Source organism: Narcine bancroftii, chromosome 12 (genome assembly GCF_036971445.1).
Source record: "Narcine bancroftii isolate sNarBan1 chromosome 12, sNarBan1.hap1, whole genome shotgun sequence".
NCBI lineage: Eukaryota > Metazoa > Chordata > Chondrichthyes > Torpediniformes > Narcinidae > Narcine > Narcine bancroftii.
Window position 1 is genome coordinate 20,349,261 of NC_091480.1, and position 15,090 is coordinate 20,364,350.

The following is a 15,090-nucleotide window of genomic DNA, read 5'->3' on the forward strand; positions in this document are numbered from 1 at the left end:
TCCTTGCTTTTAGTCAAAGCTTCAGCAAACTTAAACGTTTCCAATAACCACTGAACAGTGTCTCTCTGGCCTTGTAAATAGAGGCTTAAATTGGTGGGTAGAAACAATGGTTAGAATTCCCCTCTACTCATGAAGTCAAAACTGGAGAAGGCCATTCAGTCAATCTTTTATTTCAGTGCCTCTTCCCTGAACTAACTCCATATCTTTGATTTCTTTTGTATCTAAAAATCTATTGATCTGTGCCTTGAACATTCTTTCCATCTGAGTCTCCACACCCATTTGGTTAGTGAATACCAAAGATTCATCATACTTTGGTGGATTTTCATTTCTTCTCATCGAGTCTCCAGAGTTCCTGATGTCTAAAGGCCTTTCAACCAGCTAAAGCAATAACTGAAGTGCGATAGAATAATTTCCATTAATAGCTGGATCCCTTTCAGGGTAAATTAACCAGTTTGATTGGAACTTCATCAACCACACTAAACTTTCAATATCTTCATTTCCAATGCAACGTGGCTACAGGATCTTACATCTACAGAATGCGCAGTGGATGTTTACCTCGGTTTTTTTCTGGCACAGCACCTCCCAAATCCGAGAAAAACACCTTCAAAGCTTCTCCCAGCCACACACCATTTTGACTCAGAAATACATTACCATCCATTTTTCATTGGATTTAAATCCAAGAACGTCCTTCCAATAGGACTGTGGGTCTTTCTGCAAGAAGAACTGCAAGACAGATCACCATCGTCCACACCTAGACATTTGAGGATGGGTAAAGATATTCCCCTGCCAGCAATGCTCATGAAGGATGAATGGAAGGAAACTTAGATCATTCCTAAAACCAAATTATCACCTGGATTACATGGAAAAATCAACATGGAAGTTCAGTGAATCAAACTGCATTAAAAGTTACTTAAGATGTAAATGCTGCCAGCAGTTTGATAACTTACATTGACTATGTAGTTTTCCAATTATAAAGTAGTGAATGTTCTGAATCAGATAAGCTCTGGATGACAAGAATATTATTGAAGAAGTTGGAGCGAGGAAATAAACCACACAATTTATCATTCAAAATTACCGTACATATCAGTGTATAAGATGTTATTTGAAGCTTTAAAATGTCACCCCAAAAACCAGGGGTCATCTTATCAACAAGCATAAAATCCGATCCTCATCAGTGAAGTCTCAGCGCACCTCCGCAAGGTCCATCCGTCAAGTCCGGCTGCCATTTGCTCAATACAGGCATTAAATGGCCTGTTAAGGGAGATGGCAGTGGTTTATTTTAAAATATGCTAATAAAATTTTCAACTTTACTGGGTAATTTGCTTTTAAAATATTGTTAAAATATTTGCTTTTAAAATATTATTAAGCAGCGAGTATAACTCACAACCTACATTTTAAGTGGAAATTCTGGGGTTTGTCTTATACACGAGTTGCCTTAAACACCAACATATATGGTAGGTCTTTGGCTTTCAATTAACTACTCTTACATCAGTTTTCTCAAAAACAAAGGGCAATGGAATCACTGCTGTATCATCAATGAATAAGACCCAGTGTTTCTCAAGTAAATGATTTGGAATGCTTATTTTCTCCCATCATTAAATTACTGCACTCTCAGTGAGGCAGTGAGTATAGCCGCTGGCGGAACATCACTATAGATAATATCAGTTCCCCTAACCAGACGACCTTCAAGCTTACCCTGGACACAATGACAGGAATTGGACTGTTTGACTGACGTTAACTTCAGCAGTTGGAGTAAACGTTGCAGCAATGCTCTCTGAACTTCTGAGCAGTTTAAAAAAAATTTATGAGGATCTAATTTTCCAAGATGTGTATTGTAATTTGAAGCTTTAGTCATGTTTGGAGCCAACCAGCCATCACTGGGAGCTGTCTGCAGGCCAACATGCTTAAAGATTAATCTCATGATGGGAAACAAATGTGCTGGGTGAACAGTACACACCATCTGCCGAGCCTTTGGAAAAGCGCCATTATTTTTTAAAGTCACTTGGATTGTTGGTCCTGAATTGAGAAAACTGCTGAGATGTACCTGTACCTTTTACCCTTTTAGCTGCAGGTTAAGGAATTCATCCTGGCTTAAAGATCAAGTTCATTCTGATTCCAATGGAGCAGAAATTATTGAACTCGTGCACAATATGAGCTATAATTGGTCGGGGAAGAAAGCTAGGTAATGCTCAAACTGAGTTACAATAAATTGAGCAGTGTGGGGCTCACTCTTTCTGCTCATAGCAGAATTGGTCACTTCTGCCTGCCATCATTTTGGCTCAGTTGTATCTTTTAAACTCTTGGAGTTCCATAGCACGGGAATGAGCTACTTGGCCCCATTTACCCATGCTGACAAGTTCTATTTATCTACTTGTGGCGCCCTCCACGCACCTCTAATCCTTTCCTACTCATGTTCCTGTTTGTTTTTTTGCTAGTATATTCGGAATTGCTGGGCACGTCCTACAGCCTTGCGAGAAACAACACTTTATACATGCAAAGAAGCTATGTGAAGTCATTTGGTCTCACTCTATCAGAGATATTTTCATCCTTCTATCTTTTCGTCTCCCACTTTCCCTCAGACTATCTTGATTTTTATTTTCTCTTCCAATTCTGATCAATAGCTCTGGACCCGAAAGGTTTCTCTTTCCTCAGGTGCTTGCCTAACTTGCTGAGCAGCTTTTGCTTCAGACTTTCAGCCTCCACAGATTTTTTTAAAAATTGATTGCGCCATTCCTAGCAAGATGGACAAGGGGAATAAAATTAAAGGAATACCATAACCTGGAAGTTGCTCTCCATGCCATGCTCAGGCCTGACTTGGAAACATATCATCATTCTTTCCTGAGTCAAAATCCTGGAACCTCCTCTCTGATAGTTTAAAGTTCAAAGATCATATTTATTGTCAAAGTACATACATGGTATCACATACAACCCTGAGATTTTTTTTCTGCTGTGAGGCGAATTACTATATATTGGTAGTGCAAAGAAAATATGCACTAACCATGTAAACAAATAAAGAAATGTATACAAACTGACTGTGCAATGCAGAGAGAGAGAGAGAAAAAATCTTCAATGAAGAGCAAAAGTAAGAGCCCCTGATTGAGTTTTGATTTGAGGAGTCTGATGGTGGAGAGGTGGCGGCTGTTCCTGAACCTGGTGGTTGGAGTCTTGTGGCACCTACACCTCTTTCCTGAAGGTAGAATTGAGAACAGAACGTTTGCTGGGTGGTGTGCATCCTTGACGATCGCTACTGCTCTCCGACGGTAGCGTTCCCTGACGATGTTCTCGATGGTGGGGAGGATTTTGCCTCTGAGATCCTGGGCTATGCCCATGACCTTTATGCTCGGGGGTGTTGGTGTCCCAATACCAGACTGTGATGCAGCCGGTCAGCACACTTTCCGCCACACATCTGCAGAAATTCGCCATGATTTCCAATGTTATCTCATTCCTCCGCAAACTCCTGAGAAAGAAAAGGTTGTTGTGGGTCTACTCACTCGTCTAAGACTGCAGTGGTTCAAGAAGGCAGCTCACAATCACCCTCTTGAGAGCAATCAGGGATGGGCAATTAAATGGTAGTACAGTCTGAGAAGCCCATGAATGATTTCATAAATCATCATGACTTTGTTAAATGATACTTTACTGCTAGGCGAGGCAGTGATCGCCTGAGAATGTGATTCTTATGCAGTGCCACGCATTTTCTGGCATGGCTGCTCGTTCCTCTAAACCTTCCTGATCAATCACAGGTCATATTTATGCCACTGGGATTGCTGTCATCAACTCCCATAGAAGTTGGATATTCTGTTTATACTAATTGCACACCAAGAATTTTTCTGGTGTCGTTTGCCTAACATCCAGCTATTGGAGTTTTTGTTAAAAAATCGGGATAAAGGTAAGGGTTCCATGATTGTCATGTAATACAACATTTAGAATGTAACATACATGAAATTCTTTAACTTTTGTCTACCGTAGGGCAGACAGAGAGTCGCCACTTTGTCCAGCGCCCCTCACAGAAACCTACAGCACCCCTCCAAGAAGTGACCAGGCCTGAGCCTGCTTAGCTTCTGAGATCAGACAATCAGCCATATTCAGGCTGTTATCAATATCAAGGTATCAAGTGATTCCCAAAGGGAGCTTTGCGCACGATTGTGAATAGACACAAAATTAAGGGACAATATATAATTGAGATGGGAAAGATGAATAAAGGACTTGTTTAGGGAGAAATTATTTTTCCTAGTGGGGAGTTCAGAGCGTGATTTAACACCAAGTTACAGTGAGGCTGTTCATGACGACCGAGATCCATACCCATGCTAATCTCATTTTCCTGCATTTGGCCCATTTCCCTCTGTCCCTTTTGTATCTATGGATCTGTCCAAGTGATTTTTTTTTAAACACCGTGATCGTTCCACTCCACCACTTGCACTGCCAGCTTGTTCCATGTAGTCACCACTGTCAGGGTGGATAAACATGCCGCTCAGCTCACCTTTAAACATTTCCCTTCTCACTTCAAACTTATGTCCTCTTGACTTAGACTCCTTTAACCTTGGAAAAAGACTGTGATCGTCTACCTTATGCCTAGGTTTTCCTGGGTGCTGTGGTTTCCTCCCACTGTTCAAAACAAACTGAGAGTATAGTTCATTCAGATGTAATTGTGGCACAGGTTCGTGGGCCGAAAGAGCCTATTAACATGCAGTATGTCTAATTTTAAATATAAATTTAAATATTTTTAAAAGGAAATATTTCCTTACTTGTAGTGATATGGGCTGGAACTGTTGACGCAAGGTCAGCGGCGTGATCTATGACCACTTGCAAACACAAAGCTGTTAGTCAAAGGCTTTATTAATCAGAAGATCCAGAAATGCCTCTACATGTTGCTGGCTCATGTCCAAAGCAGGTATGAGGGAGGAGTCTAGGGCTCTCAGCCTTTATTAGGAGATCTTATGGGGAAGGGCTACTGGTACAGATGGTGGGCCAGCCAGTCCAGTTCCGTGAGGATATGCCTGGACGTGCCCACAATACCATGTTTCACCACAAAGTCAATGGATAGGGACAAACTGAAATGAACAATTGGTACAGTTGGATCAGCTCCAATCAATTTGATTAACCGAGTAGGCTCCTGGGGTAAAATTGGCCCATTCCAGTTTCCATACTCCTAAAAAACTCTGTAAAACAATTGCCAGAAGGATTCTGGCAGCTTTATTTTCAAGATATTATGGCCATAGTATTAAACAAGTGCTACCCAATACAAAATGATGCAGCTGGGAGAACATAAGAGCATAAGAAGTAGGAGCAGGAGGAGGCCATCCAGCCCATCAAGCCTACTCTGCCATTCAACGAGATCATGGCTGATCTGGTGATAGGCTCATCTCCACCGACCTGCCTTTTCCCCATATCCCTTCATTCCCCTACTATGTAAAAATCCATCCAACCTTGCCTTCAATCTATTTACTGAGGTGGCCTCCACTGCTTCAATGGGCAGCGAATTCCACAGATCTGCTGCCAAATGTGGGTTCATTCCTGACCTCTGTTGCTGGTCTGTGAGGAGTTTGCATAATCTCCCCAAAGGATTCCTCAAGGTTCTCTGGTTTCCAAATCACATGTATTGGTCATAGATTGATCGCTGTAAATTTCCACTAGTGTGCAGGTGATCAGTATAAATCTGGAAAGGGGAATCTGGGAGAATTAAATAGAGGGAAAGAAAGGAAAGGATTTGTTGTGACAAATACCCTGTTTGTGTGCTACTTGAGTCTGTGACTTTACAAACCAAGGATTAGAATTGTGAGTAAAATATTTATTTTTGTCCATTTATTTGGATCATTTCATGATTTCAGGGCATTCCAAGGAACTTTGCAGCCAATGAACTTCATTAAAAATATAATCACAGTGCAAGTCGAGGAAACACGGCAATCAATTTGTACACAGTGAGCTCTCATAAACAACAGTATAACATTAAACTGGACAATGAATATTTTTCTTCCTGAACACTTTTTGGTGTATTTTATGGATTTTGCACTGCTAATCATGAAAATCACCTGACAATTTGCCGTCACATACTTTTTTTTAGATCTAGCGGATCTTGTGATTTTAAGTCTACGAGAATATTGCCCACAAAGCAAGCTGTTTTGGTCAGTCCAAGAGTGCATGGGCATGAACTCAGTGCAGGTGCTATGGAAAAAGTTCTCATAGGCCTGCTTAGTTAAGATAGATGTAGACAGGTTATAAAAGCAGCTCACATATACAGATGCTGTGCATTACATTGATATAGATTGAACGCATATTGATGCACAACTACATCCAGCTGACTAACAACATGCTTCAAGCATATAAAATGATGAAGTACAACATGTCATTGAAAATTAACTTTCTGTGTTTGCACATGGACATTTTCCCTGCTGATCTTGGTGCAGTCAGTGACGAACATTGTGAAAGGTTTCACCAGGACATTGCAACCACGGAAAAGCAGTATCAGAACAACTGGAATCCATCAGCGCTGGCTGACTATTATAGGGCACTGACACAAGAGGCATCAGATGCTGAGCACAAATGAAAATCAGTGGCAAATCATTTTTAGGTCAGTTGAACTAACTCAATGTGTCAGCATCATTAAGTAATTAAACATGTTAAATTCAATAAAGGTTCATTCAATGTTTCTCCAACTCCCTACGTTTTACAGCAAATATGAAATTATCTTTATGTTCAACTTGAGTTTGTCTATCATCATCCCCATTTTTTTTCAGGAAGCAAATCTTTTGAAAAAATGTGTTGACCAGTGTAACCAATTTAACCGTTCTAGTGATATTATTTTTTTTTATATTTTATTTTTTTATTTTCAAAGACTCGTATAAATCCAAATAAACAACACATTTTTTTCCAACAGATATGTATATCAGACAGAGTCTATTTTATCCCCTACCCCTCTCCCCTCCCTCCTGTACCCAAATACAAAAAAAGAAATTAAACAAATGCAAAGAACAAAATATCATTAAAGTCAAAAACCTCTAAGGGAACTTAGAAACCAAAGAAACTTAAAAAAGGATAAGGAAAAAAATACAAGAGCCCGTCACCTGTGCCACGACCCACTTCACTAATCTCAAACATTCCACAACTGGCACAGTTGCTGTATTCACTTTATCTAAAAGGGGTAGAATTACATCGGCACACTGAGGTGCTACAGATACGGTTGCCACACCCTAATGAATGTCCCATATTTCTTCCTCAAATTGTACGTGATTTTCTCCAGGGAAATATAACTCTGCATGTTCTAGTGATATCAGCTAATGATCATTCTGAGAAAGAATATTTCAGCCTTCTTCAAAATAAATCAAACAGATCCTTTTACATCAGTCTGAAAAAAAGATATCGGATTGATTCAACTCTCCACCTGAAATAAAACACCAGCAGCAATGCAGGAGTCCTGGAGCGACCTCAATATTTACGCTCAAATCTCGTGAAAGGAATTTAAACACAACTTCTGCTCCAGAAGGCATGGCAGTACCAAATGAGTCATGTTAATATTTCAATGATAAATTCTGAAATATGTGTGAGAAAGAATTGGTGTGGCTTGTGTTGTTCCTCAGCCGGTGTTTAACAGCAGAGAACAGCCAGCCAATGGCATTGTGTGGGTCAGCTTATTCCTACCTTACTTGCTGCATATTCCAATGTGGAATTCGGGAACACACGGATGGTCAATCGCAAAACATATCAAATCTCCTGAGATCAGTGCAGTAGCCCAAAGGGTATTGGATTTGATTGAAATCACCAGCCTGAAAAAGAAAACGTAGTAGGTGATTAGTTATATTCATTAATTAGGTTAATTTTTTTGTATTTATTTAATTTCTAAGACTATCAGTATTTATAAATAAGAAGTATTTTTTAATGATTTACTTACTTATGAGTGCAGTGAGTAGATTAACAGCATGGGTCAGGGCAATGTGAATTGTTGAGATGTTGCCGTTGCCTTGTGACTTGGCCTCCATCTGCACAAAGGAAGTGTGACCTTGTGGGCACTAACCGCTCTGGCTCCATTGCATTTTCAAGTAACCAGTTGGTGGATAGCCGATCACTAAAAATTGTAAAATTAAAGGAGCATTTTAATAATATTTTTCTCCCAATAAAAGTTCCAATATATACAATATTTTTTAAAAATAGTAATATTTAATAGTAATATAGTTGTGTGCCCTGTGACTGCTGCATTGAAATGGCTACTGAAGAAAGTCTAGGACCAACTCCGAAGCCTGTTTTTCAGGTGGTTATACTTTTCTCCATCCAACAAAAAGGATTTAGCAACTGCACTTTTTCAGTTTTCTGCCTGCCCATTTTGCAAAATGTCCTGATATTCTTTAGAGGATGTCTCTCTCCAAGTTGACCTGAAGTCTGTTGGCTACATTCAATTGGACTTGGCAGCTCCAAAAGACTACAAAATAAATAGAATTTTAAAGAGTTTCTTCAAGCAAGTTTCAACTTTTAATCTGTTGCCTCCTGTGATCACTGCCACCTGTGGCTTCTTGAATTGAGTGCTCAAATTCCAAACACATTTTATTTAGCAAGGATCTTTCTATATCTTTAATGGAAAAAATAGAACTCTCCATTTTTTTCTGCCAATTCAAGTTATCTGAAAGAAAGCATTTAAATTATAGACTTCCTCCTAACTGAATGGTTTTGATGTCAATTATGCTGATCCATCTTTATTTTGGTTCCAAATTCAATTCACACTCCTTTGCTCAGACAAAACAGTAAATGTGATGTAAAGTATTAGTTGCTGATATCCCAAATTGCAGATGCCAAGAAATTCATCCACAGTTAGTGGAACCTATATATCACAATCTGTTTCTGAAATTAGATTAGGATCTATGGGTCTCTTACCAATTGCCTTAAGATCATTGCAAACCCATCAATGCTTAGAAAATACAATATTTTGAGTGATATTTGATCTATTGAAAATGATACATGTTTGTCAGACTGTACTTGGAATGAAATGAACCAAGGAATCCTTGATCAAGGTAAGGCAAGCCTGAAATATTAGTTATATATCTTTACCTTTGTTCCACTAAGTTCACTGTTTGACCTGCTGAGTTTCTCCAGCCTTGTGATTTTATTTCAACCACTGAGGACTTTCATGTTTTACCTCAACTGATCAAGATCTTGTTTTTTTTTCTTTTAAATTTATTTTTATTAAGTTTTGTCAGAAAAGAAAACAAATATATAATAAATCTGTGGCATTGAGACTATTACACATTTAATGGCATATATTATAGTGACCAATAGTACTTGGACTTAACCCCCATTCCAATATGTATTTATAGATAGAGTTGCATAAAAAGTAAAGAGAAGAAAAGGAAAAGAAAAAAGGAAAGATCTAACCCAATGCCAACCGAAGTTGTAATTCATATTGTAAGTAGAGTTATTATCAAGCAACAGCCTCGCCTCGGGAGATCCGAACAAAGCACGCCCAATAACAACCATCAGTTTTAGAATATGAGATAGATATAGGTGAACCCAATCCCGCTCATAAAGAAGTGTTTTTAAGGGATTTCAATTCCATCTCAATCCACTTAGGGCAGTCAGTCACCTGTCTTTTCACACTGAAACAACAATAACATATTCCTTATGTTTATAGGCCAGTAGTAAAATCTAAAATTGGGTAACGCCAGCTCCTCATTATTTATTTTATTCAGGAGATATCTTTTATTCTGTCTAGGTTTCTTTTTTTTTGTCATATACATGACATAATGATTGATTCCAATGTGTCGAAAAAGGTCAGAAATAAATATTGGTAGTGATTGGCAGAGATATTAAAAATTTTGTTAAACCATTCATTTTATCCAAACTAATGCAACCAATCACAGTCAAAGAAAATGGTGACCATCTGGTAAGAATTAATTTAGTTTGATTAACTAAGACTGCAAAATTTTCTTTCAAAAGATTTTTTAAGTTCTTAGTTATCGTAATACCTAAATATTTAAATTGTTCATTCGCTATTTTGAATGGATTGTTCGAACAGAAAACCAGTGGGCCCTTCAATGGTAGTAGTCCGCTCTAGAGTAGGTTAAATTTATAACCTGCGAACTTTCTAAAACGAGTTGGTCTTTTTCTATGTGTTTGGTCCTGTGTTCACTACACCCTGCTATTTGCAGGATTCATGAAAGTAGAGAATCCATAGTGGGCTCATGCTAATCACGAAGCCCAACATTACTGGGTGCACCAGAAGAATAAAGAACTGGTGATTTACTGGCAGCAGTGAAAAAGGAAAAGGTGCCCAAACCATCAGGGGAAGCTGGCTGATTTATTTGATCACTTGCATGAACTGGAATTAATTATCAATAAATTCCACACAATTTTCTCCTGCAAGCCACTGAATGAGATTCTGAATCCCAGAGTGGCATTAACATGTAATGCAATGGATTCTACCACTCTAACCAGCCAAACGAAAATTATCATTAAAAGGACCTCAAATAAAAGTAGATCACTGGATTATAAGGTAGTTGAATGGGGAGTATTTATTCTGAATCATTAGTTCATTTCCTAAATATAACAGGTAATTTGAGAAAAATATAGTATCAATAGGAAGAGACCATAATTATTGTGGAAAAAGATAATGGAGGCAAATCAAGAGGTATAAAGTGGGCAAGTCTTTGGCCCTGTATTCGGGAATCTCAGTGATTCAAAGTCAAATAATCAAATAAACATGTCATAAAAATCCTTTGGCTTTACCGATTAACTACTGGCCTGTTATAAAAACCCTGCTGGTTCACAAATTCCAGGAAATTTGCCTTACCTTGCTCCAAATCCCAGCACGGTGGTTGCCCTTTGGAATGGCTGAGCCAGTTCTGGGGGAAATTAGGGACGTGGTGGTCTTTGCTGGCCTCAGCAGCAGCACCCACAGTCTGTCAACAAATAAAGAATTTTTTTTAAAACCAGTTAGTCTACATTTTCATTTGAACATCAAAGCTACGACTTGGGGCGAGAATTCTAGTATTTGCAAAGTTTGTATTGGATATTGCTGGGGGAAATTCACAAGAATATTGGTGCCAAAGAGTTTTCCAAATTTACATATACAGTAAAATCCATGGTATCCAGAATTCAAGCAACCAGCAAAAAAATAAATTAAATTAAAATTAGAATAAAATAATAGGTTAAAAAATACGTAAGTTTAAAGTTGTAAAAGTAAATGGTCTCTGAAAATACACATAAACATTTGGTGAAGATGGGAGCAAACATTCAGCCAGCAGAGGGCCTTTGTCATGCTTTGGTTTTTGTAACTGAGTAAAGTTTTGTGAAACAGCAATGGTGTCGCTCAGGATGAAGAGCTGGTTGATGTTGATCGCTGTCGGGGTGACTCTCTTAAAGTGTCTGCTTATCCTTGCTTGGTAAGAGTCGCCCCGGTCAGGGTCTGTAAACTTGGTGGGGGGGTGGGGGGTGGTTAATTTTCTATAATGTGTTTGTTCGTCTTTCAGGAGGCTGTGTGGAGGGGGAGGAACCTGCAGATGCAGCAATGGTTTAATGTTTTCAAAAATGTGACTGAAAATAATATATAATGCTTTTAGGTTTATATATTCATACAAGTGAAGTTTGTTCAGTCTAAGTGCAGCCGAGATTTTAAATCTTTGAACCTGTTTATTCTTAATGCAGGTGTATTAGTTAGGCATTTTAAGAGCACGTCTCAAGCAACCAGAAAATGCACTTATCAGGCATCCACCAATCCCTATAAGTGTTGGAGACCAGGGGTTTTACAGTGCTATATATTGACTTCTTTAGAATAGACAACAGATTGTTGGAATGAAAAAAAAAATCAAGCTTACTTTGTTACTAAGCTGAGCACAAAAGAGTGCAAGAATATTTTAACTAAAGAAGGAACAGAAACTTTGTAGAATTTTTTTTTAAGTACTGTATATTTCAACAGATAAGACCTCAAAAACACCCCAAAAAAGGGTTGTCTTATAGGCCAGATACAAAAAGAGGTGACCTTAAAATTCTGGCCAGAAAAGCAGACTGGTCCTGATCACCTCCCCACTTCCATCACTGCTGGTCCCTGAACACCTCCCACTGCCATCATCACTGGTCCCCAACCACCTCCCCAGAGCTGCCGGTCCCCACAGCTCCCCACCCCTGCCACAAATCTCACCATACCAAGGTGCATAGAGGGATATGGACTGGGTGCAATTCAATGGGACTAGGCAGAATAATAATTCGGCACAGACTAGAACGGCTGAAGGGCCTGTTTTCTGTGCTGTAATGTCTGGTTCTATTGGCCTGGAAGATCCAGCCAAATATTTTTGCAGTGTAAACATGTGGTATTTCCCAGCTAATTCACAGCTAACATCAAATAACAATTTTAAAACCATTACAGATTGAACTTTCTCCAGAAAGTTTTGATAAATTTCTGCAGGTTTTCATTATATACTTTATAAGCTGAATTTAGATTATATAGTATTAATGTATGGAAGCCGGTGCTGCAATCTAGTTAATTTTAGATCTAGTTACTGTATATAAAGGAAATAAAATGGGATTTGAAAACATTCAATAATCATCAATATTATTAAAATATAAACAGTACCAAGGGTTTTAATTCACCACTTTAGGAATATTTTAGGAATATGCTGAATGGCTTGTTGTAATTTAGAACAGGTGAAAGGGAAGGGGTTTTCACAGCCGGTAGCAGAGTTTTTGTTCTGACAGGTTAGCATTTAGCTGAAGCAGGGCGATGTCGGATTGAGGGTTGAGAAAAACCAAGCTTAAGATCAAAAAGCTGAGCACCGCTGAGCGAATAATTCTGACGCAAAGCCCACAGCCTGTACAACGGGCTTTAATTAGCTTAAAATTGTACACCAATCTTTGCTGGCTCCACGTGTCTGACTGTCCTTGAAAGGGCCAGCTCCAGTCTTTACACGGGCCGATGATTGACAGCCGGCAGGTGGGGCCAGCCTCCCAGGTTTCCTAACTGCAGGTACAGTGTTTGTGCAGCCGGCGTAGGGGTTGTATTACCACAAGAACAGCTGCAGACTGAAGAACTCAACATTGAATTGAGCAATTTCATATCACCAGCCTTTCCACTGGATCAAAATTGGCCAGTACTAATGAAAGGTTATTAACCTATAAATATAACATTATTTCTCTCTCTCCACAGTTAATTCCTGGCCTGCTGAGTATTTCCCGCATTCTCTTCAAGTCAGATTACCAGCAGCTCGAGCATTTTACATTCACATTTCAAGCAGTGATTTTTTTTTCCCTTCTTTTCCTTATTCACTTCTTTTGATTTGCACCTTCTCTGGACAGATGAGCAACAATTTAAAAAAAACTTTTCCCTCCTTTTGTTTACCAACACCACCAATCGCGCCAATCAGTCACTAGATTCATAGAGTGAGATTCATGGATTTGTACAGCACGAAAACAGGCCCTTCAACCCAACTCATCCATGCTAACTAAATACTTAACTAATCCCTTGTGCCTGCATTTGGCCCACATATCTTTAAACCTTTCATCACCATGTACCTGACGCCCATTTTTCTCCACTTCATCATAGACAATCCTTCTATTCTGTCTTTATCTACCCCTTCCCAGTAATTTAAAACAAATTGGAAAGTTGAAAACTTTTTAACTTTTCCTAGTTCGACTGAAAAGCCTGTTTTCTCTCCACAGACCTTGCCTGAGCTGTAGTTATTTGAGTCAACATACATCCATTGTGCAACATGAAACTTTTTCCAATATATCAAAAGTAATAAATACAGAATAGCCTGATGACTCTTAGATATTAACACAGGTTCAGTAGTTAGAGAGTCTGTGGTTTTGATCTAATAATGTGCAACTCTCCTCCATGAAAGTAATTTTAAATGGAACACCCACAGTTTCTACTCTTGTGAAGCAGACACTGTACTGAAGTGGCTCAATATAATAACATGAATATTCAATTTGAAGTCATTAACTAACAGAATGCATAATGAATGAAATGTAAGAGTTTCAATTCGAAGCGAAAAGCAGGCAACAATGGTGCAGCCAGGAGAGTGGTTTTTTTTTTGGGCTTAGGTCATTGGAGTCTAGCAGACAAATACGAGTGCTTTGTTTCAAGCCCACCTATGGCTGCTGGATAGAGCTGCATTCGGGCCACAGCACGATAGGGAGAAAGAGACAGCAATGTTATTACTGGTTTATTACTTCACCAACAATACCATCACCAGATAAGGATAGACCCATTTAATGAGCTCGTGAGACAATAAGCTTGGGGTTCAAGAGATGAACCCCAGAACCATAAATGTAGTCTCTCAGCTGCCTCCACTGAACAGGGGGAACTGGGACTGGACAACAATCAATAGAATGGCTGTGATATCTGCACCAACCCCCTCTGAATCAGCAGATGATACCAAATGGGGGCTAATAACAGTTACGGTGGAGATGTGGACAAAACACATGAAAGCCTAAATAAATATATATGATTTGAAAATTAATTCAAATCAAATAGGTGTAAAGTGATATATTTTGTTGGAAAATAAAGCCATCTGCTGCTTGGAAAATAAGAGTCTAATGGCTTTGAGGTGCAGAAGGATCAACAAAATTACATGAAGCAAGAAGAGACTCTAAAGCCAAAGGCTCGTAAATATAAATGCTAAAAAATCCAAGAGAACGATCTTCCCTAGAGTGTAGAAGAATGAGGGGAGATTTGATATTTAAAATTATGAGGGTATGGACAGAGTAAGTGCAGGTAGGCTTTTTCCACTAAGGATAGGTGAGATACAAACCAGGGGACCTGGGTTAAGGGGTGGGAGTGTGGAACAAGCTGCCAGCTGAAGCAGTGAATGCAGGCTCAATTTTAACATTTAAGAAGAATTTGGACAGGTACATGGGTGGGAGGGTTATGGAGGGCTATGGACTTGGTGCAGGTCACTGAGACCAGGCAGAACAATAGCACAGACTTGAAGGGCCAAGGGGCCTGTTTCTTTGCTGTAATGTTCTATGATCCTATGGTTCTAAAATGTGATCGCTGGTGACATTTGGGAATTGAAAGTGAGATTAAATAATGTAGATGGCTAGCAAATAATGGAGTGGTAGGTTTAGGTGGGAGGAATTTATGTGGCCATAAAGCACAGGTATAAACCAATGAGACCA

At 39.0% G+C, this 15,090-nt stretch overlaps 1 long non-coding RNA gene across 3 annotated transcripts in view; it reads right to left on the bottom strand.

Annotated features, from left to right (window-relative positions):
* The window catches only part of LOC138747405 (uncharacterized), a 300,059-nt gene that overhangs the window by 227,064 nt on the left and 57,905 nt on the right, over nt 1–15,090 (bottom strand). For all 3 annotated transcript variants that reach the window (XR_011347478.1, XR_011347479.1, XR_011347480.1), the window contains exons 3-5: nt 10,769–10,877; nt 7,883–8,056; nt 7,633–7,757 (exon numbers count right to left, since the gene is read on the bottom strand). This is a non-coding gene — a long non-coding RNA (uncharacterized lncRNA). The remainder of the gene's footprint in view (nt 1–7,632; nt 7,758–7,882; nt 8,057–10,768; nt 10,878–15,090) is intronic.